Genomic DNA, 27,837 nt, shown 5'->3' on the forward strand with positions numbered 1-27,837 from the left:
TAGGGAGGAGTGACTACTTATTGTAACTTGACCATTTAAAGGGAGTCTGACAATAAACTGGTTATAAAACTAATCGCAGTACCTGATTCTACAATTCCCAAATATTCCTGTTCAGCTTGAGTCACTTCATGTATATTGCTCTATTCAAATGAGGCATGGACTTTAGTTTCAGCTCTAGACTCCCACCAAGCAACAGTTTCTTGCATAAAAAAAAATAGGACCACAATGCTGTGGAGATACTTGGAAACTGTAGAATTCTCTACATGGTACAGTGATTAGGGCTTGACAAATTTACTGCTCAGACTCCCTTTAATATCTACAAATGTAAGTGTGATCATGGGGTAAAAACTCTTCCCTTAACAGAAGATTCAGAACCGTGTGTATTTTCATTGAAAATAGGGGGGGGGGGGGGGGGGTTCAGAAATATGGCTCAACTCTACATGGAAAGTCAGCAGTGAGCATGTGCTAAAAAAAACTGCTACCGTCATCTCTACACAATGTCTAATAGTAAGACTGGTTGGTGTACAGATGTGTGGAGTAACATATGCTAAGGCTCTAACTAGTGAGGGATACAGTGGAATTAAGCTCCAGCCTCAGGTGTACTATTGTGTTCCTGAATTGAAATCACTAGTTAGGAAACTTGGTAACTTGTTGGGTCAAAGTGTTTCTAACCTGTTCTTACTACTCAAAGTGGTGAGCTGAGCATAGAAGGAACAATGTGGTGCTGCATTGGCACAAGAGGTGTTACATTTGTACCCTCTATGCCAAGGAATGAATTGGTTGATAAACTCCCCCAATCTATGTGGTTCTCCATCTCTCTATAAAGATCAGGTAAGGACCGGGACAAGGTCAAAAGTAAACTTTAATGATGACTCTGTGTTGTGTAAGCATTTGGTGCAAATCTTTTGGGGCTGTAACTTCAATGATAAATATCGGTCACAGCGCCAATGACTTCATGGGTATGTTCAGAGGGGTATTACCTCCTCCCTTTGTGACTCTCCCTCTGAGGTTACGTTGCAGGTTATGTATAGACAATTATGATTTATCATTGTCTCTGTAGTTCTTAGCAGAGCATAAAGATGCTGCCTTAAGCAGGAGTGAGGAGGACATTTTACAGCCCTAAATGTCAGGATCTGTTAGGGCTATGAAGATAAACTTAGATTCATTTTAAAGATGAGAATCTCATTTCATGATATCCCTTACGGATGTGGAGCGATTTGCTGTTAAATACGCTGTCGAGCATTGAGATCTATATTGTGATCTCAATGAATGCTGAACATTTTCACCAGCGAATCATTCTAGATCTGTAAGTTCTTTCATGATGATCTTGATATAATTTTAAAGATGAGGTTCTCGGCATTAGTAGCAATGACTTATTACATACATCCTCTGCAACTAAAGTGCCACCCGGGCCAGATGGCAGGGAGAGTGTTAAAGGTCCCCTGCAACTGTACCCACAGTTTGTCCCTCTCCTACCACACAAAAATAGTAATCCTCTCCTTTCCCCTGCTATCTCTGGTCTGGAGGCTTCAGGGAGATGCAGGTGCAATATAAGTGATGTTGTCATATCACGCCTGCAGCTCCCGGGGAAGAGAGAAAATGAATGGTATAGCAAATGAGCAGATGGCTATGAAACATATTAAAGAGGACCTTTCACCATATCCGGGCACAGGCAGTGTTATATACTGCCAGAAAGCTGACAGTGCGCTGAATTCAGCGCACTGTCGGCTTTCCCGATCTGTGCACGGTGTGAAGAGCTTACGGCCCGGTACCGTAGCTCTTCTATGGTCAGAAGGGCTTTTCTGACCATTAGCCAGAGACGTCCTTCTGCCTCGCGGCGCCAATCGCGCTGTGCTGTGGAGCCGGGAGGAACGCCCCCTCCCTCTGCTCACAGCGCTCGTCCATAGACGAGTATTATCAGAAGAGGGAGGGGGCGTTACTCCCGGCTCCACAGCGCGATTGGCGCCGCGAGGCAGAAGGACGTCTCTGGCTAATGGTCAGAAACGCCCTTCTGACCATAGAAGAGCTACGGTACCGGGCCGTAAGCTTTTCACACCGGGCACAGATCGGGAAAGCCGACAGTGCGCTGAATTCAGCGCACTGTCAGCTTTCTGGCAGTATATAACACTGCCTGTGCCCGGCTATGGTGAAAGGTCCTCTTTAATGACCTGACGGTTGGACAGCTTATGCAGGACTATCCTGCTGTCCTAACAGGGCTCCCACTATCATAGGACCTGGGGCAACTGCATTGTTGCCACTATGTTTAAAGCAGCTCTGTCCATGACGGTGCCAGAGAGGATTTGCCCCCAGGAACAGGAAACCTACCAAATAAGACAGGTGGAGTTTCTCCTACTCCAGTAAGTAGGTAGAGAGAGGCTCTGGTTAGATAAGGAACCTCTTTACCCACAGGCAGATAATTCCAAAGGGAGCCCCCCCCCCCTTCTCTATGTAAAAACCAAGTGCATAACACAAACCATCACCAAAAAGGAGAGAATAAAGACACTTGCTGTCATATGATCAGTAAAATCCAATTCCTGTAAGAAATTATCCTTTTTTCCCCCTTCTCTGACAACAGCATCAGAGACCCCACCGTTTGTAGCAGTCTTTGATTTTGTTTTTTAACCAAAGGAAAGGCAGTTGCTTTCTTTGCGCAAGTGGCAATGGCACTAGTGGAATAGGCCCACACAGGGTCGGACTGGCCCACTGGGGAACTGGTGAATCCCCTGGTGGGCCCCGAGCCTCGAATATCAGTCCTTATTTTCCCAATGCAGATGCAATGGTCAGGGGCCCGATTGGGATGTTAAGGCGCTGGGCCCCTGACAAATGCATTTGCATTTACAAAATGAAGACTGATAGTGGTCAGAGGCCATATCGGTAACCTCGGGGCCCCAGGCTGCCGGCAGCACTGTAATGATTAAAGATGGCTGGCTTCCGGTAGTTGCCCAGGTCCCTGACACAAACAGGAGCCTCCTGCCAGTGGCATACTTTCCCTATTAATATGTTAAAAAGCCTCCCATTGATTTCAATGTGTTCCGCGCGGAAGACAGCGCTGATTCTGCTACGAATTATCGTAATCAGCGCCACTTTACTCCGTGTGTCTCATATATATATATATATATATATATATATATATATTTTTTTATGTATGTGTACATTTCTTTACATTGTCTTGTATACTGTGAGTACTGTATGTTTGTATACAGGTATGTGTGAGTATATACAGTATGCTATAATGTATATGTGTGAGTATATGGATATATATGAGTATATAGTACATTCATATAAGTGTTTTTTTGACTTATATATTGTATATAAATGTATATAAGCTATTATATATATGTGTAAGTATATATCAGTGGTTCTCAACCTGTGGGTTGCGACCCCGACGGGGGTCAAACGACCAAAACACAGGGGTCGCCTAAAGCATACCTCCCAACCGTCCCGGTCGGTGAGAGGTATGTCCTGGTTTCAACTCATCGGCGCCCAGAGGACGCCAATGAGTTGAACATTCAAGCGATTAAAAGCAGGAGTTGTCACAGCTCAGCTCCTGCTTTAACGCTGCGGCTTCTGCATGTGTAGCCGCAATGTGATGTCACATCGCGCCTACAACTATATGAGTGAGCGAGACTGCGGAGAGAGCGGCGGGGGAGCATTGGAAGGTGAGCATAAGTGGTTTTTTTTGTTTTAAACATTAAAGTGGAACATAATGAAACTGGGGGCAGATTAAGGGGGGAGGGACGGCATGACACTAGGGCAGATGAAGGGGGGGGGGAAACGGCATGACACTGGGGACAGAGATGGAGGGACATGAAACTGGGCAGATGAAGGGGGGGGTGGCATGACACTGGGGGCAGAGGCGGAGGGACATGAAACTGGGCAGAGGCGGAGGGACATGAAACTGGGCAGAGGCGGAGGGACATGAAACTGGGCAGAGGCGGAGGGACATGAAACTGGGCAGAGGCGGAGGGACATGAAACTGGGCAGAGGCGGAGGGACATGAAACTGGGCAGAGGCGGGGGAACATGAAACTGGGAGAAGAGATGGGGGACATGAAACTGTGGGCAGAGATGGGGGGGACATATGAAACTGGGGGGAGAGATGGTGGGGGGACATATAATGTACGGGTGACTGTAGGAGGATTATACTGTGTGGGAGCACATGAAAAATGAATGAGAATAGGCGGGTTCAACATAAAAGTTGGCGGAGCTAAATTCGCAGCACATTTTGTCCCTCTTTCTGATCTTCAAAAGTTGGGAGGTATGCCTAAAGCCATCAGAAAATACATATTTCCGATGGCTTTAGCCGCTGAGAAGCCGCGCTACTGTCTGCAGCAGTGCTATTCAGCTGAAACGCACACCATTATGGACACATGTTCCAAACTAAATGGGGTCACTGCAACATGAGGAACTGTATTGCGGGGTCACGCCATTAGAAAGGTTGAGAACCACTGGTATATATGAATGTATAGCTGTGAGTATATATGAATGAGTGTGTAGGTATATAGTGTGTGCAATCCCATCCACACATTGCAGAAAAATACACACAGCGGAAATACTGCAATTTCCTAAACTGTTGAGGTTTTGGAAATCGCAGCATGTCAATTACGCCTACAGAAACACCAGCGGTTTCCTTAGGGCTCGTTCACACAGTGGAAAATTTTTCCACTGTTTTTTTTTTTTTTTTTTTTTGACGTGGCTAGCTGTAGCAGCATCCTGCTCCTGATTAGGCCCAAATGAATTGGCCTAAACAGGAGCGTGTCTCAAGCAGTGTACACTGCGGCTGATGCTGGGTTCACACCAGCGCCTGGACTCCGTTTTCAGGTTTCCGTCTTCTGCATGCATGCTTCTTTTAATGGTTTTAATCCCCTGGGTCTCCGATTATTATACTCTGGGGTCTTTTCAGACCCCAGAGTATAATAAATGTTTATAGGTGTCCACAGTGGGACATATGGGGACACTATTGGGGATAATACTGTGTGTAGGGGACACTATAGGGGTTAATACTGTGTGCAGGGGCCACTATAGGGGTTAATACTGTGTGTGCAGGGGACACTATAGGGGATAATACTGTGTGTGCATTGGACACTATAGGGGTTAATACTGTGTGTGCATTGGACACTATAGGGGATAATACTGTGTGCATTGGACACTATAGGGGTTAATACTGTGTGCAGGGGACACTATAGGGGTTAATACTGTGTGTGCAGGGGACACTATAGGGGTTAATACTGTGTCTTATAAATGGGGTAGTCACAGCCACATGATGTAATAACAGGTAAGTATTTGAAAATCCACTTACTCATTCAGTTGCATCGAGACCAAAAGGAAGAAACACGGAGATGCACGGAAAACCTTCCAGCTAGGTGAAGAGGAAATGGCAATACGTAGATATCCAGCACTCCAGAAATTTCTTGTTATATAAAAGTAAGAATTTTATTTTGGAGACGTGCTCCTTTAAAATCACGTATATACAACATATATAAGGCACAAACCGGATGGAAGAATGAAAAAACCGACGCGTTTCAGGGTCTTTTACCCCTTAGTCATGGTTTCTATGTGAGTGCACGCAAACACATGTATATATATATATGTGTGTTAAAAACAATCATTCCATACCGGAAGTCTTTTTGTCTGTGCAAAGACAAGGTGTCCGTTAATCAATTAGGAATAGCTACACCTGACATATAGGCTTGTTACGGACAATACATATAACCACATTCAATACTCAAAAAACATAAATTCAATAATGAAAGTACCACTGGTTGTGTCAATAAAGACTAAAAAAGAATATAAAGAGTGAATAATAAATGTATACACACAGATGTCATAAATGTCATAAATGGCATAAACATGTTCAAAGGACAAAATGCGAAATACAAAACGAACAACCCCAGCCTTATACCTATATCTTTCCAAAGGATATTATATATGCATGCATACTTACACAACAAGGTGTATAATAGTTCTCAGAAAAAAAGGGGGGATGCACGTACATGTCTATATAGTACAGCCGGGAATCCACGTTCAAACCGCCAAAGCCTGCCGACGTCACATGTACACACGGCTAAATACATAATACATCATTCGTGCGCATGCACACCGAATCCAGGACGCACATCCATCCATCCCAACACGCATGCGCATGGTCCCCATTCTACACATAGTATGCAACAAACACGCATGCGCACCAAGTCTAGCACTTATTGTAGAGCCTGCGCGCATGCGCATCACCACCGACACGCATGCACACATTCTCTTCCACTCGTGCAAGCAATATACATATGAAGTTTTTTAAATTTATGGGGAACTTAAGCACATGCGCATCTCATCCGACGCGCATGTGCTATAGAAAGGATGCTCTACATCAAAGATCTAGGATCTGTCCCCCACTGGACCCCCCGACCAAAACCGGATGGCTAAATGAAAACCAGGACCAAAGAGGTAAGTCAATGAAAACCTATGAAAATCCAATCTTAAGCAAATGCAACTAATCAATAAAAAAATGAAAGATCAGTACGAAAATTCATGCCTTTTGGAAACCTAGTTTTTAAACAGAAAATCCAATAGGCTTCTCGTTTTAATAATAAACGCTGCCAGTCACCTCCCCGTTGTGGTCGATTGACTAATTCTATGCCACAGAATTTTAAGGATTTGATGTTACCCTGATGAATATCTGTGAAGTGTCTAGAGGCTCCAGATTTGCCTACTTTATCCAAATTATATATGTCTCTTACATGTTCTACTATTCTTTGTTTTAATGGCCGAATAGTACACCCAACGTATTGGAATCTACACTGTTCACAATAAATAATGTACACTACATGATCTGTATTGCAGTTAATGAAAGAGTTGATATTATAGATTTTCGTACTATAATATCCTGAAAAACTTTTGGTTTTTTTAGCCAGTTGACAGACATTGCATCTGACACCACCACAACAAAAAAATCCTTTATAATTATGTAGTTGTTCTGTGTTATTATTAGATATATAATGACTGGGGGAAATTCTACTTCCAAGTGTTCTCCCTTTTTTTGCAACGAAGTTGCATCCCTTCTTGATGATGCCATTAAGAACATCATCTTGTTGTAAGATGTTTAAATTTCTTTTAATGATGTTAACTATGTCGTTATATTGATTGCTAAATGGGGTGGAAAAGAAAAGTTCCCCTGATTTGTCATTATTTAAAGAATTTTTTTCGTGTAACAAAGATGTTCTGTTTTTATTGTGAACAATTCTTTTAGCTCGATCTAAATTCCATCTCGGATAACCTCGTTGGGTTAATCTGGTACAAATATTGTTTGATTCCAGTTCATAGTCTGAATTTTTAGTACAATTTCGTTTAGCTCTAGTCAGCTCTCCTATTGGTATGGCCTTTATTGTGTGGGCCGGATGGCAGCTATTTGCATGTAAAGTAGTATTGCCTGCATTGATTTTCCTAAAGAGTTTCGATATAACACATCTATTGACAGGGTCCCCCATAAGAGTTACATCCAAAAAATCAATCTGATGATCATTGAAACAAGATGTAAATTTCAAGTTACAATTATTACTATTTAAATAGTCGGTGAAGGAGGAGAATTTTGACGCTTCCCCCGACCACACAAGTAGTACGTCGTCTATATAACGACCATAAAATTGTATATCATCTTTGAAAGGATTATTGGGTGTATGTACATATTTCTCCTCAAACCATGCCATTGTGAGATTTGCGAGGCTGGGTGAAAATTTGGCTCCCATGGGGACTCCCTGCAACTGGAGATAATAAGTGTCATCGAACATAAAGAAGTTATGTTTTAAAAGATAATCCATAACTTCAATAATATATTCATTTAGATCTTCCGACAATTTAGAATATTTATAAAGATGATAACCTAGAGCTTCTAGGGCTATATGATGAGGTATACTGGAGTATAATGATATTACATCGCAAGATGACCACTTGTATTCTGGCTTCCATATGAATTTTTCAAATATACCTAAAAGATCTTTGGTATCTTTAATAAAGCCTGGGACTCTAACAGTTAAAGGCTGCAGGATGGAATCCATCCATGCCCCCAGTCGTTCGTTCAAAGATCCGATACCCGCAATTATGGGTCTGAGTGGTGGAGGTAGTATGTTTTTATGCACTTTTGGGAGACCATGGAAAATTGGCGTTACCGGATTTTTCACCATTAAATAATCGGCTTCTTTTTCACTGAAAAAACCTGCACTAACACCCTCTGTTAACAATCGAGATAATTTGTTGTAACACACTTTGGTGGGATCTTGGTCTAATTTTTTATAAGTTGTTGAATCCTGTAAAATATCCAATACACTTGTTTCATAATCTTTTTTGTTTAGTACCACTATCAAACCCCCTTTGTCCGCCTGTTTAATAATCAGATTAGTGTTAGATTCTAATTCCTTGAGACAATTCTTCTCAGATATAGAAAGATTGTGTTTATTATGTTGGATAGTCTCGGATAATTCACTAAGTTCTTTTTCTATTCTGATTTGGAATTGCTCTATTGCAGGGACTCTAGAGGTTAAAGGATAGTAGTCTGGATTGTTAATTGTAACTGGAACTTTTTCGATATATCTGTCGTGAGTGGCTTTGTTGTCTAATGAAGCAAGTTCATTCAGACATATTTGTTCTTTAAATGAAAGATTTTTATATTCATTAACCACTTCAATGTCTGCTGTGTTATATAATGCATGATTATTCTGACCTTGCATAAAGAAGTGCCTTTTAACCGTAATTGCTCTTACAAATTTATTCACATCCAGGAGAGTATAGAATAGGTTAAAGTTTTCTGAAGGCACAAAACCTAAACCCTTACTTAATAATCTATAACACGTTTCAGACAATTTAAAGTTAGACAAATTAAGTACACTAGAGCTAGATGCAGTTAGATTTATTGAACGAATATTATCAGAGGACTGAGCAAGATTGTCTAAAGTCTCTACGTTTTCCGAGAGCTGCGGGTAAGATATTCTTTTCTTGTGTTTGCGCCCCCCGCGATGTTTTTTCCTCTTTGGGTTGTTGAATGTGATGTTCCCGGTGTATTCTCCCGAGAGGATAAAAAAGAGGATGATGAATCCGTATCAGTTATATCCAATTCTCTCTCGGAAGAACTGAATGAAACTCTTCTTGTAGTTGAATTATATTTCCTGTCATGGCGCTTTTTCCATGACATGTTTTTCTTGAGGATGGATTTTGGAGTATGAGTTCTATTTTCCTTCCAATTGTATACATGTGCTGTCTCATAATCTTTGAGATCACGTTCAAATTTCTTTTTTTTAATATCTATTATATTATTTTCAAGATCTTTCATCTGTTTTTGCAATTTCTGCCATTCCTCTTTGTATAATACATTTTCCACATGAGGTGAGATTTCTTCTTTTAGTTTGTTTATTTCCTCTTTTAATGTGGTTAATTTAACCTCCTCCTGGGCTACAATTAGCTTCATCAAATTCAGGGAGCATTCTGAAAGAGTATTCTCCCATGCAAGTCGAAATTCAGGTCCATAGTCAGTCGTGGGAAGTTTTTTTAGACGCAGACCCCTGGGGATCATGCTTTTTTCAACATACGATGATAAAGTTTTAAAATCCCACCAGACTTTTGTTTCGTTAATCCAAACGCTCTTTAGTTTGTACATGAGTGTTGTAATATTGTCCTTATGTTGAATGGTATCTTTATTTAAACTAAAAACTTCGGCAAGTCTGCGATTTCTATCACTTTCAGTGAGTACATCCATTGCAATATTATGTTGTATATACAAAAGGTTATTTTTCCCTTTTTTTTCCCTTTATAAATTTCAATAGAATTCAGAAAAAAACAGTCTCGTGTGAATATATGTCAAAACACATGCATGGATATACCATGTTTTGTGAAATATATAGACTCAGCTCAAGGCACGTGACAAAAAGCCGGAACGAAAGTCTTATAAATGGGGTAGTCACAGCCACATGATGTAATAACAGGTAAGTATTTGAAAATCCACTTACTCATTCAGTTGCATCGAGACCAAAAGGAAGAAACACGGAGATGCACGGAAAACCTTCCAGCTAGGTGAAGAGGAAATGGCAATACGTAGATATCCAGCACTCCAGAAATTTCTTGTTATATAAAAGTAAGAATTTTATTTTGGAGACGTGCTCCTTTAAAATCACGTATATACAACATATATAAGGCACAAACCGGATGGAAGAATGAAAAAACCGACGCGTTTCAGGGTCTTTTACCCCTTAGTCATGGTTTCTATGTGAGTGCACGCAAACACATGTATATATATATATGTGTGTTAAAAACAATCATTCCATACCGGAAGTCTTTTTGTCTGTGCAAAGACAAGGTGTCCGTTAATCAATTAGGAATAGCTACACCTGACATATAGGCTTGTTACGGACAATACATATAACCACATTCAATACTCAAAAAACATAAATTCAATAATGAAAGTACCACTGGTTGTGTCAATAAAGACTAAAAAAGAATATAAAGAGTGAATAATAAATGTATACACACAGATGTCATAAATGTCATAAATGGCATAAACATGTTCAAAGGACAAAATGCGAAATACAAAACGAACAACCCCAGCTTTATACCTATATCTTTCCAAAGGATATTATATATGCATGCATACTTACACAACAAGGTGTATAATAGTTCTCAGAAAAAAAGGGGGGATGCACGTACATGTCTATATAGTACAGCCGGGAATCCACGTTCAAACCGCCAAAGCCTGCCGACGTCACATGTACACACGGCTAAATACATAATACATCATTCGTGCGCATGCACACCGAATCCAGGACGCACATCCATCCATCCCAACACGCATGCGCATGGTCCCCATTCTACACATAGTATGCAACAAACACGCATGCGCACCAAGTCTAGCACTTATTGTAGAGCCTGCGCGCATGCGCATCACCACCGACACGCATGCACACATTCTCTTCCACTCGTGCAAGCAATATACATATGAAGTTTTTTAAATTTATGGGGAACTTAAGCACATGCGCATCTCATCCGACGCGCATGTGCTATAGAAAGGATGCTCTACATCAAAGATCTAGGATCTGTCCCCCACTGGACCCCCCGACCAAAACCGGATGGCTAAATGAAAACCAGGACCAAAGAGGTAAGTCAATGAAAACCTATGAAAATCCAATCTTAAGCAAATGCAACTAATCAATAAAAAAATGAAAGATCAGTACGAAAATTCATGCCTTTTGGAAACCTAGTTTTTAAACAGAAAATCCAATAGGCTTCTCGTTTTAATAATAAACGCTGCCAGTCACCTCCCCGTTGTGGTCGATTGACTAATTCTATGCCACAGAATTTTAAGGATTTGATGTTACCCTGATGAATATCTGTGAAGTGTCTAGAGGCTCCAGATTTGCCTACTTTATCCAAATTATATATGTCTCTTACATGTTCTACTATTCTTTGTTTTAATGGCCGAATAGTACACCCAACGTATTGGAATCTACACTGTTCACAATAAATAATGTACACTACATGATCTGTATTGCAGTTAATGAAAGAGTTGATATTATAGATTTTCGTACTATAATATCCTGAAAAACTTTTGGTTTTTTTAGCCAGTTGACAGACATTGCATCTGACACCACCACAACAAAAAAATCCTTTATAATTATGTAGTTGTTCTGTGTTATTATTAGATATATAATGACTGGGGGAAATTCTACTTCCAAGTGTTCTCCCTTTTTTTGCAACGAAGTTGCATCCCTTCTTGATGATGCCATTAAGAACATCATCTTGTTGTAAGATGTTTAAATTTCTTTTAATGATGTTAACTATGTCGTTAATACTGTGTGTGCAGGGGACACTATAGGGGATAATACTGTGTGTGCATTGGACACTATAGGGGTTAATACTGTGTGTGCATTGGACACTATAGGGGATAATACTGTGTGCATTGGACACTATAGGGGTTAATACTGTGTGTGCATTGGACACTATAGGGGTTAATACTGTGTGCATTGGACACTATAGGGGTTAATACTGTGTGCAGGGGACACTATTGGGGATAATACTGTGTGCAGGGGCCACTAATGGACATAATACTGTGTGCAGGGCTTACTAAGGGACATAATAGAGTGCGGAGGAGGGGGTCAGTCGAGGTCTTCGGCATCGGTTTGGGGAGGGGGCCCCATGTCAAAAGTTCGCCACGGGGCCCCGCCATTCCTAGTTACGCCACTGGTCATGTTGCTTCTTTTTTTCCGATACTAGCTAGTGGGGGGAAAAAAAAAAAAACGAGCAGCTCCCATTGAACTCAATGGGAGCCATTTTGAGGCGGATTCCATGTCAAAATCCACCTGCAAAAAACCTCCATGTGAACATACCCTTATAGGTATAATGGAAGAAGAAAGTCCGCAGAGGAAACTGCCTGTTCGATGTATACCAGCCTGACAGAGGTCAAAATGGACAGTCTTTTGGCCTCCATCAGGTGAATGAGATCTTGTGAATATACATTTGCGCATACAGTAAATGTGCCCAGCAGCAGTTAAGAGGGGGGTACAGGCTCATGTGACCACTGCAGGCAGTCATAGTATTAACTCATACAGTACATGCCAATATTTTGGATGGGATATTTGGGAAAGTAGTGTCCTAAGTGCAATTTTCGGGTAAAGCCACTCCCCTTTGGGCACTAAATGTTCTGAACACTCCCCTTTTTTGGACATGACCAGCACACATATAATGTGACTGCTCCCCCGGTGGCTTGGAAGATTAACCTGCTCTGCCAGGAGTCTAGATGGTCATCCCTTTTTTGGGGGGAGACACCCAGAGCATCGGGGAGAGTTGGGATATATAAATGAACTGTAGTGGTCACATGAATTTCAGTATATCATTGTTGTACAACAGGAAGGCACCACTATAGCATCTGTGCTGCAGCAGTGGGATATTGAAGAAATTTGTTACATATATTGGGGAGGGGGTCATGAGGGGTCCGCATGTGGTGGTGTCACCTAGAATAAACCTTGTATACAGAATAAGAGAAGATAATGAGAATTACAGCCAGAGAACAGCACAAGAAAAATAGTACTGTGCTCTGTGTGTATACTGTCTATATGTACAGAATAAGGACTGAGAATTACAGCCAGTATAAAGAAAAATAGTACTGTGCACTGATATACATATATATATATATATATATATATATATATATATATATATATATATGTATATGTATATATCCTAGATAAACTCCTTAAATATAATCTGTACAGGTAGATGTATTGTAAAATTCCTTGCCATAATACACAGCATGTGACATTGCAGGGTGCATGACATCATAGACACCCTATGACATCACAAAGGGTATAGAATGTGTAAAGTTCTCAGTGTCAGCCATCTTGTGTCACTAGAGCTTGACAACTTGAGGAGGACAGACGTGCAGGTAAGTAGCTTTTCACGTGTATCGGGCCCGGTACCGTAGCGCTTTACGGTCAGAAGGGCGTTCCTGACAGTCAGTAAGGTACATCCTTCTCCACAGCAGTGCCTATTGCAATGTACAGTGTGAGCAGGGAGGAATGCCCCATCCCCTCCTGATAATACTCGTCTATGGACGAGCACTGTGAGCAGAGGGAGGGGGCGTTCCTCCCCGTTCACACTGTACAGAGCGATAGGCGCTGCTTTGAAGAAGGACGTTCCTGACTGACTGTCAGGAATTCCCTTCTCACTGTAAAGAGCTACAGTACCGGGACTGATAACTCTTTACCCGGGGCACAGATTGGGAAAGCCGACAGTGCACTGAATTCAGTATATAGAACTGCCTGTGCCCAAAGTCATGAAAGGTCCTCTTTAAAGGGGCTCTATCAGCAAAATCATGCTGATAGAGCCCCACATATGCGTGCATAGCCTTTAAAAAGGCTATTCAGGCACTGTAAAAGTTAAATTAAACTACCCCGCCGTTTTAAAATAATAACTTAAAAAAAGAATGTTCTCTACTTACGGAACGTGCACCCTGCTTCTACTACGACTTCTAGCACGCGGCTTCTACTACGACTACTGCGCATGCGCCCGGGCTATTTTTTTTTTTATCAGTGTCCGCGAGCAAGCGCCGGAGGAGGACGGGACCCGAAGACGTCAGAGGAAGAAGAGGCGGGGAAGAAGATGAAGACACACCCAGATGCCCGCCCAGGGTGCACGTTCCGTAAGTAGAGAACATTCTTTTTTAAGTTACTATTTTAAAACGCGGGGGGGGGGGGGGGGTAGTTTAATATAACATTACCGATGCCTGAATAGCCTTTTTAAAGGCTATGCACGCATATGTGGGGCTCTAGCAGCATGATTTTGCTGATAGAGCCCCTTTAAGGACACACCCAAAAGTGAGTTAAGGACCAGGTCTCTTTTTTCAAAACTGACATGTCACTTTAAATGGCAATAACTTCGAGACACTTTAACTTACACAAGTGATTTTGAGATTGTTTGTTTTTTTGTAACACATTATACTTCAAGTTATTGGTAAATACTATGTATTTATTTATTTTTAAAAAAATAGGAAATTTGGAAAAATTGCAATTTTCAAAATATCTGCTTTTCAGGCAGATAGTTCTACCACCCAAATACATGAATAAATATTATCTCCCATATATCTGCTTTATATCGGCATTATCTTTTGATTGTCTTTTAATTTATTTTGGATGTTACAAGGCTTACAAGTGTAACAGTGATTTTCCAGATTTACAAGAAAATTCCCCAAACCAATTTTTTAGGGAACACTTCAGTTCTTAAAGGTTGTAAAGGCCTGTATAATAGAAACACCCCCAAATCACCCCATTTTCAAAACTGCACCCCTCAAAGTATTCAAAACAGCATTTGGGATGTTTGTTAACCCTTTAAGCATTTCATAAGAGTAAAAATAATATGGAGGTCAAATTTAGACATTTAATTTTTTTTCAATAATACATTCATTTAGACCTAAAATTAACAAATTCACAATGGGTTGAAGGAGAAAATGCATCTGGCAGTTTATTGTGCAATTTATTCCAAGCACAGAAATACCCCACATGTGGGTGTAAATTGATTTTTGGGCAGACGGCAGCGCATGGAAGGGACACTGGGTGTTTGAACAGCAGATTTTGCTGGAATAGTTTTCAGGCACCATGTCTCATTTACAGATCCCTTAGAGTACCAAAACAATGGAAACCCCCCAAAAGTGACCCCATTTTAGAAACTACACCCCTCACAGAATTCATCAAGGGGTATAGTGAGCATTTTGACAGGGAGATGTTACTTTAACCCCTTGTGAAAATGATAACTTTGGGGATAAAGGAGAAAAAGCCCTCCCACAGTTTGTAAAATTATTTCTCCTGAACACGGCAATACCCCATATGTGGCCATAATCTGCTGTATGGGTACATGGTGGGGCTCAGAATGGAAAGAACTTTATTTAGCTTTTGGAGGGCAGATGTTGCTGGAATAGTTTTCTGGTGCCATGTCGCATTAGCTGAGCCCTTAAAGTATCAATACAATGGAGACCCCTCAAACGTGACCACATTTTATGAAACTACACCCATCAAGGAATGTTTCAAGGGGTATTATCATTCTGAGACTAAAAATGCTTCCCAAAAATTAATGTATAAAATGAAAATTGAAAATTTTAAAGAAATCTGCCATTTCAGTGCCCAATACGTTGTACCCACTTTGTGTTGTCAGAGACCTGCACTCCTAAAACTATTAAGTGGGGCATCCCAAGCAGCAAAAAATTATATATGTGGGTGTAAACTGCTGCTTGGTCACACAGCAGGGCTCAGAAGGGAAGGAGCACTGCGCTTTTTAGCTTTTGGGGTACAGATTTAGAGGGACTTTCTGGGGACCCATGTTGTTTTTGCAGAGCACTGGAGGTGCCAGTAAACTGGAATTCCCCCAAGAAGTGACCACATTTTGTACAGGCAAGTTTAGGGTGTCATGGCATCAAAAACCAAACAGTCTAAGTCTGTGCTCCAAAAACCCAATAACCCTTCTTCCCTTCTGTGTCCAGCTGTGCCCTAATATCAGTTTATGCCCACATATGACATTACGTCCGTTATCCTGGGTACACCAGTGTCATACATGTGGCATACATGTGGCATAAACTGCAGTTTGGGCACATAACAGGGCGCAGAAGGGAAGGAGCGCGATGCAGATTTTGGAGCGCAGATTTGGATGTTTGGTATCTGGATACCATGTCATGTATGTAGAGCCTGTAAGGTACCAGAAAAGTGGATTCCCCAAAGGAGTGACCTCATTTTGAAACCTGCACCCCTCAAAGAATTTATCAGGGGGTGTAGTGAGTATTAGTATCACAGACGTGACTGCACAGCGGATGGTGAAGAGGGAATATGTAAGCTGTGCAGAGTACATTGCAAACACCAAAATCTTGTATGATTGTGGGAGTCACTTCTCGTGTCTTTTCCCTCATAAACTCTAAATCTGGGGTGTCCCCTGATATCCGCTCACACAGCTTATATATTCCCTTCCTGCCGCAGACAGTTGTATTCTAATAATTTGTCGATTTTGCGGGTTTTTGTCTTCACATTGCTAGATGCTGTATTTTCTTTATTTTTTCTGGTGACGTGGCCATATAGGGGCTTGTTGTTTGCGGGATGAGATGCATTTTGTAATGACACCATTTTTGGGTGCCTACAACTTATTGAATACATTTTGTTAATTCTTTTTTTTGCTGGATTTAAAAAAAAAACAAAAAAACAAACAATACTGGCATTGCGTTTTAACTTTAAATTTTTTTGCCATGCAGCGTACAGTATAACTAAAATGTGAACTTTATTCTGCGGGTCGGTACGATTACGGCGATACCTCATTCATATTATTTTTTTATGCGATACTAATTCTGCAGAACAAAAATACATTTGGGGACATAAGTCAATGATTTTTGCATCGCCATCTTCTGAGAGGCATAACATTTGATTTTTCGGTTGACAGTGTTGTTTCAGGACTTATTTTTTGCGGAACAACCTGTGCTTTTTATTGGTACTGTTGTGGGGTATGTATGACTTTTTGATCACTTTTTATAGTACATTTTTGTAAGTTGAGATGGCAAAAAATCACTACTTCCAGCAGGTTTTTTCCGTTTTTTTTTCCACCGTTCACTGTATACATTAAATATTGTTTGAGTTTTGTTGAACAGATTGTTACGATGTGAAGATACCAGATATGCAATGTTTTTATTAATTTTCAGGTTTTTTTTTTTTATATAATTCATTTTCTATAGAAAAAAGGGAATTTTGGGGGCTTTATAACTATTTTTTTTTCAAACACTATTTTTACCCACATTTTTTCACTTTTTCATGTGTCCATTTAAGACACTTTAATCAGCAATACTTTAATTGCTGATATTATTATGCACTATAAGACACAGCATGCATGTGTCTCAGCGCATAGGAGGATGTCAGGCTGTGCAGATGGCACAGCCTGACGTCGGAAGGTCCTGGCAGGATCAACAAGGTATGTGGGGGCTGTGGGCGGCCTGGGGTCTCAGGCCAGACCCAAGGCTGCATGTTACTGATACCGGCACAGCCCGATCTCGCCGCAGGGGGTGCCTAAGTGGGCAGTTACTTGGCGGATCGCTTTCTATTTCTTCATCATGTTTGACAGCGGAATCAAAAGGGTTAAAGCATTCAGTCGGAGCTAGCTCCAATCGGACGGTATGGAGGTGGGTGCTAGGTGTTAGTAACACCTAACACCTGCCCCTGATCCCTGCCAATGGGGTTTCTGAAGGCCAGCCATAAATTTACAATTGGCCGGTCTTCAGAGACCAGGACCGCCGGCCGTAATTTTATATATATATATATATATATATATATATATATATATATATATATATATATATATATATATATAATATCTGGTTAAAGACCCGGCAGCTTGAAGAAGCGTGGCAAGTGGTGCTCAACCAGCAGAACAAGGAGGTGGTGAGAGAACAGCAACATATAGGCAGGGGAGCAGTCAAAACCACACATATTCTTGCTGTGATTGTCAGGACAATTCTTTTCAGGACAGAGGCAATTCTTAGAAATGCTCTTCAACCTCATTCTATGAACATGTGCACACCCGGAAAATGGGTTTTTACCCCTCAAAATGCGCAAAGATCTGTCCATATTGTCTAACAAGGCACTTGACCAGGGAGGTGAACCATTTAGATTAAAGGGGTCCTATCATTAAAACTCAATTTTTTCTGCCTACCATGTAGGAATAGCCTTAATAACCTTTAGCCTTAATAGCCTTTAGATGTCTTCTCCACGCTGCCGTTCAGTGTATAATCCGGTTTTTGTCGGTATGCAAATGAGTTCTCTCGCAGCACTGGGGGTTGTCCCCAGTGCTCAAACAGCAGTGGGGGCGTCCCTAATGCTGCAAGAAAACTCTCCAGTGCCGCCTCCATCTTCTTCAGGAACGGGTCTTCTTCGCGTCTTCTTCCTAGGGCAAAGCCTACTGGCATGCCCGTCGGCCACAAGAAAATGGCCGCTTACACAGTATTGTAAGCAGCCACTTTCTTTCGGACGGCAGGCATGCACAGTTGGTTGCCCGAGGCCTATAAGTTTGAAGCCACCACTGGAAGAAGACGCAAAGAAGACCTATTCCTGAAGAAGATGGAGATGGAGAGTTCTCTCACAGCATTGGGTACGCCCCGAGTTCTGTTTGAACGCGGTGTGGAGAAGAGGTAGGAGAAGAATAGCCTTTCTTAAGGCTATTCCTACGTGGTAGGCAGAAAAAAATGAGTTTTAATGATAGGATCCCTTTAATGCCTTCATATTTGGTTCTTTTTGTGGTAGTTTTCCATATAATTTGTAGAACAAAGCATTTTGTAACATAAACCGGTCAATAAAATGCTATAGTTCTCTGTTATCAGCACTTTTTGGTCATGTAGGATCAGGGGGTGACCAGTCTGGGATCCTGCGTTTTCCTAAATAGAGCAGTAGGTGATATGTATTAAAGTAAAAGGGTCCCTTTATATGTGTGCCATGACTCAGACATGTGTCACGATCTATCAGGGCTCTTACATGTTGTACTGTGATGTAGTTTTATATTCGTGCGGTCACTGTTACATACCTGTTATGTGATCATGTACATGAAGGTTTTATGGTGCAGATCTCTTCTGCATTATAGATGCCACATGACATCACAGACATCTCATGATGTCACAATGGCTGTAGAATGTGTACAGTTCTTTCCCTGAGCCATCTTGTGTCATTTGAGCTTGACAGATTGAAGATGACAGTGAAACAGAGAGAGACCGACAGAGATAGACAGAGACAGACCAGAAAGACAGACATAGACATACAGACAGATGCAGGCAGACAGAGACTGTCTTTAGCTGTTTGTCTCTATCTGTCTAAGTCTGCCTGTCTGTATCTGTCTTCCTGTCTGTCTGCCTGTCTCTCTCTCTTTGTCTGTCTCTGTTTGTCTATCTCTGTCTGTCTGTCTCTCTGTCTCTTTTTCTGTCTGTCTGTTACTGTCTGTCACCTGTCTGTCTGTGTCTTTCTGTATTTGTCTGCCAGTCTTTCTCTCTTTTTCCATCTCTGTCTGTCTGTCTGTCTCTGCCTTTCTCTATCTCTTTCTTTCTCTGTCTCTGACTGTCTCTCTGTCTGTGTCTCTGTTTCTGTCTGTCTCTCTCTGTCAATCTGTCTCTCTATGCCTGTCTTTCTGTCTCTGCCTGTCTCTAGGTCTGCCAGTCTCTGTCTGTATATGTGATAGACGCTAACAACTCTAGACTTCATTGGAAAGAAAGTTGGATTTCTTGTCGACACATCTATGGAATCCACATTTCTATCGAACAATGTGGCACTCAGCTATTTTATTTCTGCTAAAAAAAGCTCTCTATTCGCTTAGTCTAATGTAGATTATGTAGCCTGACCACGGTTGGGAGTAAGGACCTCCGATAGTGCTCTGTCTCACACTTGGGGTGAAGCAGTCGGTCACTGACAGTACTACCAGTGCTATCACAGTCTCATGCATGGGATGGGAGTTGTTCTCCAGCATGGAGCTCACCACAGACAGTATCCTTCTGTCACCCACCACCTGTACTGGGTCCAGGGGGCTCCCCAGGACAGAGCTGGCCCTTCTAATCAGCCTCCCCAATCCACCGAGTGGTGGATTGGGGAGACCACTGGAGCAGCGCTGCTCCAGCAGCCTCCCCTCACGCTCAGGCAGAGAGCAGGTCCTCTCCGTGCCTGAGAACGGCGCTAAGCCCCGCCCCTTCACTAAGCCCCACCCCCTCCTCCGGGGGGGGGGGGGGAGCGGCTTTCTGTCGTTCGCCTCGGGCGGCGAAAGGGGCAGGTTCACCCCTGGGAGCACACCCAGATACTTATAGGTCTTGACTGTTTCAATGCACGTCCCTTGGATCTCCATTGGAATCGGAGCAGTTCTCCACTTACTAAAATTCCACCACCATCTCCTTGGTCTTCCCAGTATTAATCCTGAGGTGGTTCTGCTGGCACCATTCTACAAAATCCCTATTGTCACCATCAGTGATGAGCCTACTATTGCAGAGTCATCAGAGTACTTCTGTAAGTAATAGCTGGATGAGTTGTGCCTAAAGTCAGAAGTGTACAGTGTGAAGAGAAATGGGGCAAGAACTGTACCTTGTGGTGCCCCCGTACTACAAATCACAGTGTCAGACACAGTCCTGGGCTCTCACATACTGAGGACGGTTTGTGAGGTAGTCTAGAATCCAGTTGAACAGGTGATGGTCAACTCCAGCAAGATCCAGCTTGTCCCTCAGTAGCTGATCTGAATTATAAAAATGTTTCTTCACTGTTAACAATTTTATAAATCTATTAACATCTAACAAGGTCTAGAATAGATGGGAATTTTTTGTAGGTACAAAGTTTAACCCCTTTTCCAGCACATTGACTTGACTTGAAGGCAAGCCCTTAGTTCTGCGCTTTGCACTAAGGTCCACTTGACCACCGACGCGTGGACAAGGTCTACTTGACCACCGACGCGTGGACAAGTGTATGCGGACAAGGACACTACATCTCACTCACACAACACTGGGTGAATGTAGTGGAGGCTGGGACCGGGTCGCAAAGTGGGGCGGCCTACCTTCTCTCCCAAGATTCCTGGCAGGGGTTCTGAACCACCCTCCCACTCCTCCGCTGTAACATCGACCCCAGCTGTGAGCTGGAAATGCTGCAGCACTGGCGTGGGGAGACATCAGCAGGCTTTGCTGAAGATCATCAGCTTGGGTGACAGACAGCACAATGCCTCCGAGTTGAGGGATGCCATCCTCGATGAGACGGAAATGTGGTTTGCGCCGCTGCACCTGGGTCCAGGCATGGTCGTGTGGGATAACGGCCGGAACCTGGTAGCGGCTCTGGAGCTTGCCAGCCTCCAACACGTTCCATGCCTGGCCCACGTTTTCAACTTAGTGGTGCAATGGTTTTTAAAAACTTACCCCAATGTGCCTGAGCTACTGGTGAATGTGCGGTACTTGTGCGCCCACTTTCGTAAGTCTACAATAGCCACTGCTAGCCTCAGAACCCTCCAGCAACGCCTACATCTGCTGAACACCGGTTGTTGTGCGATGTCCCCACACGCTGGAACTTGACGTACCAGGTGTTGAGCAGGGTGTGTGAGCAGCCGAGACCCTTGATGGAGTACCATCTCCAAAACCCAAGGGTTCCTCAAAGTCAACTCCCGCAGTTTCTGCACCATGAGTGGCCATGGATGGCAGACTTATGTGAGATACTACGCATCTTTGAGGAGTCCACCAAGAGGGTCAGCTGTGATGACACACTAGTGAGTGTAACCATCCCACTCCTGTGTGTGATGCAAGAATCCCTCATCGCCATCAGGAATAATGCATTGCACGCTGAGGAGTCGGGGATAGGAGCAGACCCATCCCAGCAGGATAGTCAGTGCACACTCCTGTCAGCTTCTCAACGTGTAATGACGGAGGAGGAGGATTAAGTGGCAGATGATATCATTGTCACACACGAGGCTAGAGGGGAAGTTCAGTGCATCCCATTGCTTCAGCACAGATGGGGCGAAGGGAAGGAGGAAGAGGAGTAAATGGAGAGTGACCCTTCCGGTCATGCCAACTAACACTCTGGCACACATGGCTGACTTCATGTTGGGCTGCTTTTCCAGTGACAAACGCATTGTCAAAATCCTGGAGAGCAACCAATACTGGATTTTTGCAATCCTCATCCCCAGTATAAAAATAACATATCGTCTTTCATTCTGGTAGAGGGGAGGGTCAATTGCATTAATGATTGCCACAAGCAACTGGTGCAGAATATGATGGAAATGTTTCCATCAACTCTCGCTGGCGGCAGAGAGGACAGTTCCTCCAAGAGGCTAACAACTGCCATCCAGTCCACACCCACCAGGGGCACACTCTCCAAGGTCTGGGACACCTTAATGGCACCCCCTCGCCAAACTACTGCCAATGAGGGGCCTAGTGTCACCAGGAGGGACAAGTATAGGCGAATGTTGATTGAGTACCTGGCCAACCACAGCTCTATCCTCTCCGATCCCTCTGCGCCCTACACTTATTGGGTGTCGAAGTTGGACTTGTGATGGAACTTGCACTTTACGCCTTGGAGGTGCTGTCCTGCCCTGCCACCAGTGTTCTATCGGAAAGGGTCTTCAGCACTGCCGGTGGCATCATCACCGATAAGCGCAGCTGTCTGTCAGCTGACAGTGCTGATCGGCTGAGGCTGATCAAGATGAACTGCCACTGGATTGAACCATCATTTGCATGTCCACCAGCGTCAAGCACCCCAACATAAAGTACCATGTGTCTGCTTCAGCTCTCCAGTTCCTCCTCCTCATCCTCCACCATCACCGTTTAAAAACAACATATAAAACAACCCCATTAAGGGGCCACACGGTGGCTCAGTGGTTAGCACTGCAGCCTTGCAGCGCTGGAGTCCTGGTGTTCAAATCCCGCCAAGGGCATAAAACCATCTGCAAGGAGTTTGTATGTTCTCCCTGTGTTTGCATGGATTACCATCCCATATTCCAAAAAAGACATAATGATAGGGAAAAATGTACATTGTGAGCTCTATGTGGGGCTCACAATCTACATTTAAAAAAAAAACAACCCCATTAAGACTCACCTCAAGGGCCTAATATTATGCTCCGACAAGGCTCTATTCATCCATAGAGAATAATATTAGGCTCCTACAAGGCTCAATTCATCCCAAGAGCCTAATACTCTGCTACTACAAGGCTCAACTCACCTCAAGGGCAAAAAACTCTGCTGGTAAAAGGCTCAATTTGTTATGGTCTGGGGATCTCTGACCATGGACTGGCCCCTGACTGATAACAGACAGGTTAAAGAAAAAACATACAAAAAAACAGAAGTATGAGCAGTTTGGAATACTAGTGTGGATACTCCTATACCCTGCCTTGCACAACTAGAAGTAGCCGTGGGCTCAACTAATTTGGCTGAGTGGCCGCGGACATAGCCGGAGAGATAACTAACCTAATAGTGAAACAGAAACCCCTGACTAGTTTCACATTTATGAAGGAGAAGCAGATACAGAAAAAGCTCCCACAGAGGTCCGACTGGACACGGTGAATAGGAGGGAACACAAAGTATAGGGTAGCAAATAAATGTGAAACACAGAAAAACTGAACTAAAGCAAAGGGACAGAATAATCAGAACTTAGTATCACACACAGAAAACCTAACAAAAAATCCAAACCTCCAAACAACAAAAATAACCTAGGGTTCACTGCACCCCCAACACTATGTATGGAGATGGAGCTCAATACTCAGCCAAATCTGGATAGTGTGAACAGGCAGCAAGGACTGGATGGGCCAGGGCTCAGATGCAGGTGATATTGCAGACTTCAGGCAGCCAGACCATGTCTGGGACCAGGCACTGAAGATTTAAGACCGGCATCAGACAACATGCCCAGCGGATATAAATAGTAAGAGCAGGTCTTAGAACCGTCCACAGCCTGTAATAGCCCTCAGAACTACAGAGGACTTAATCCCTTCAGAGGCCAAGACACACCAGGCAATGATCCACAAGGCAACTCATCATGTGATCCATGCTTGAGTGCTACTGCAGGAACCGCATACCTAGTGTGAACACTCCCCTGCAGCACATCAGGTGAATCACGCATCGAATGCCGCCCGGACACTCCACGCCTGAACCTAACAGACCAAGATTGGGTCGTAACACAATTCACCCAAAGGGCCAAAAACTAAAACTCTGCCGCTACAAGGCTCAACTCAACTCAAGGGCCAAAAACTAAAATTCTGCTGGTTAAAGGCTCAACTCACCCAAAGGGCCAAAAACTAAAATTGTGCTGCTACAAGGCTCAACTCAATTCACCCAAAGGGCCTAATATGTATTTTTATACTGGCAATGTGTAATTTTTATACTGGTAATGCGTATTTTTATTCACCAACCTCAGGCCTCACCCTGAACAACCGTAAGTTGAAGTTCCTGCTATACGCCGATGACCTCCTACTCCTTTCCCCCACTGAGAAAGACCTCCTAGAAAGCCTATCAGTGCTGGAAAAATTCAGTACCACATGGGCCCTACCCATCAACCACAAGATGACCAAAGTCATGGTATTTCAGAAGAAGGGCCACAACAAAGCCCCCACCCCACAATTCACACTGAATGGCTCCACACTGGAGAAAACCAACAGCTACACCTACAGTACCTGGGGCTGGAGCTCAGCCAATCAGGAAGCTTCAAAGCAGCAATAGAAACCCTGAAAGCAAAAGCCTGCAGAACCTTCTACGCCATCAGAAGACAACTGTACCACCTCAAACCACCGGTGAGGGTCTGGCTGAAGATATTTGACGCAGTCATTGCTCCGATCCTTCTCTATGGCAGTGAGGTTTGGGACCCAGCCACCTACCCAGATCAGCCAAAGTGGGATTCCAGCCCAACAGAGACCTTCCACCTGGAGTTCTGCAAATGCCTGCTCCATGTCCATCGCAACACCTCCAACATGGTCTGCAGGGCAGAGCTAGACAGACTCCCCCTATGGCTCACCATACAGAAGAGGGCGCTAGCTTTCCAGGCACACATCCAGGGGAGCAACCCCGACTCCTACAACCACCAAGCTTGGCTAAGCCACCTGAGCAAACCAGACAACCCCCAAACCAAAAACACCAACAAATGATAACCAAGGCCAAAATAAAGGCGACCACAGAGGCAAACAGAGAGCGGTACATTGAAGAATGGAGAAACGAAATAAATAACTTCAAGAAACTCACCATGTACCAATCCCTGCAAAGGGATTACACCATGGCCACCTACCTGGAGAGAATACGCCACCCCAAACACAGACAGACCCTGAGCCGGTACAGACTGAGCGCCCACAACCTGGAGATGGAGACGGGGCGACACAGGCAGACGTACAAGCCACGGGAGAAGAGACTGTGCCAGCACTGTGACCAGGGGGCCCTAGAAGACGAGACCCACTTCCTGCTACACTGCACCAAATACTCAGCTGTGAGGGCCGTCTACTTCCAAAGACTCTCTGCCCACATCCCAGACTTCATACCTGCAGACGAGAAGAGGAAACTCTACATCCTACTGGGAGAAGAGGAGGCTACTGTGGAGATCGCTGCCCAATATGTGTCCAGCTGTCACTAAACAAGAGGAAGATGAGACCCCATGGACTGTTATACCCCCAACCCCCCCACCATATAGCGGTCACCAACTAAGAGGAAGATGAGACTCCATGGACTGTTATACCCCAAACCACCCGCCCCGCCCCACCTCCCCATATAGCGGCCACCAACTAAGAAAAAGATGAGACTCCATGGACTGTTATACCCCAAACCCCTCCCCCCCTCCATATAGAGGTCACCAACTAAGAGGAAGATGAGACTCCACGGACTATTATACCCCAAATCATCCACCCAACCCCCTATACCCACCACTCACCCCCCCAACTCCAACCCCCCCCCCCCCCCACACACACACACACACGCACACACACAAACACACACTTTACTAGCTTTGGCAATGTCAAATATCTATTTGGACATGCCAATAAAGCTTGTTTGATTTGATTTGATTACGGGTGATGTGTAATTTTTATACTGGCAATGCGTGTTTTTATACTGGTGAACCGTATTTTTATATTGGTAATGCATATTTTTAAACTGGTACTGCATATTTTTATACTGGTAGTGTAAATTTTTATACTGGTGATGTTAATTTTTATACTGGTAATGTATACTTTTATACTGGTGAAGCATATTTTCTTTTATTATATTTTTCATTATATTCTGGTAATGCGTATTTTTATAATAGTGATGCGTATTTTTATACTGGTGATGTTTATTTTTATACTGGTGAAGCATATTTTTATACTGGTAATGTGTATTTTTATACTGGTGATGTGTAATTTTATACTGGTGAAGTGTATTTTTATACTGGTGATGTGTTTTATACTGGTGATGTACATTTTTGTACTGGTGATGCTTTTTTTTTTACTGGTGATGTTCAGTTTTATACTGGTGAAGCATATTTTTATACTGGTAGTGCAAATTTTTATACTGGTGATGCGTATTTTTATACTGGTGATGTTTATGTTAATACTGGTAACGCGTATGTTTATGCTGGTGATGTTCATTTTTATACTGGTGATGTTTACTTTTATACTGGTGAAGCATATTTTTATACTGGTAGTGCAAACTTTTATACTGGCGATGTTTATTTTTATACTGGTGAAGCATATTTTTATACTGGTGATGTTCATTTTTATTCTGCTAATGCGTATTTTTATACTGGTGATGTTCATTTTTATACTGGTGATGCCTATTTTTATAATGGTAGTGCACATTTTTATAATGATAATGCGTATTTTTATACTGGTGATGTGTAATTTTTATACTGGTAATGCATGTTTTTATACTGGTGATGCTTATTTTTATACTGGTGATATTCATTTTTATACTGGTGATGCGTATATTTATACTGGTAATGCATGTTTTTATACTGGTGATGCTTATTTTTATACTGGTGATGTGTAATTTTTATACTGGTAATGCATGTTTTTATACTGGTGATGCTTATTTTTATACTGGTGATGTTCATTTTTATACTGGTGATGCGTATATTTATACTGGTAGTGCAAATTTTTATACTGGTGATGCGGATTTTTATACTGGTGATGTGTAATTTTTATACTGGTAATGCATGTTTTTATACTGGTGATGCGTATATTTATACTGGTAGTGCAAATTTTTATACTGGTGATGCGTATTTTTATACTGGTGATGTGTAATTTTTACACTGGTAATGCATGTTTTTATACTGGTGATGCGTATATTTTTACCGGTGATGTTCTTTTTTATACTGGTGATGCGTATATTTAAAATGGTAGTGCAAATTTTTAAACTGGTGATGCGTATTTTTATACTGTGATGTGTAATTTTTATACTGGTAATGCATGTCTTTATACTGGTGAAACATATTTTTATACTGGTGATGTTCATTTTTGTACTGGTGATGCGCATATTTTTATACTGGTGATGTTCAGTTTTATACTGGTGATGTTTTTTTTTTTACTGGTGATGTTCAGTTTTATACTGGTGAAGCATATTTTTATACTGGTAGTGCAAATTTTTATACTGGTGATGTGTAATTTTTACACTGGTAATGCATGTTTTTATACTGGTGATGCGTATATTTTTACCGGTGATGTTCTTTTTTATACTGGTGATGCATATATTTATAATGGTAGTGCAAATTTTTAAACTGGTGATGCGTATTTTTATACTGTGATGTGTAATTTTTATACTGGTAATGCATGTCTTTATACTGGTGAAACATATTTTTATACTGGTGATGTTCATTTTTGTACTGGTGATGCGCATATTTTTATACTG

At 42.5% G+C, this 27,837-nt stretch overlaps 1 long non-coding RNA gene across 1 annotated transcript in view; it reads left to right on the plus strand.

Moving 5' to 3' along the window:
* Window positions 1-27,837, plus strand: part of LOC142210868 (uncharacterized) — an 892,280-nt gene that overhangs the window by 362,697 nt on the left and 501,746 nt on the right. The gene's annotated exons all lie outside the window — the stretch shown is intronic.

Source organism: Leptodactylus fuscus, chromosome 6, assembly GCF_031893055.1.
Source record: "Leptodactylus fuscus isolate aLepFus1 chromosome 6, aLepFus1.hap2, whole genome shotgun sequence".
NCBI classification, from domain to species: domain Eukaryota; kingdom Metazoa; phylum Chordata; class Amphibia; order Anura; family Leptodactylidae; genus Leptodactylus; species Leptodactylus fuscus.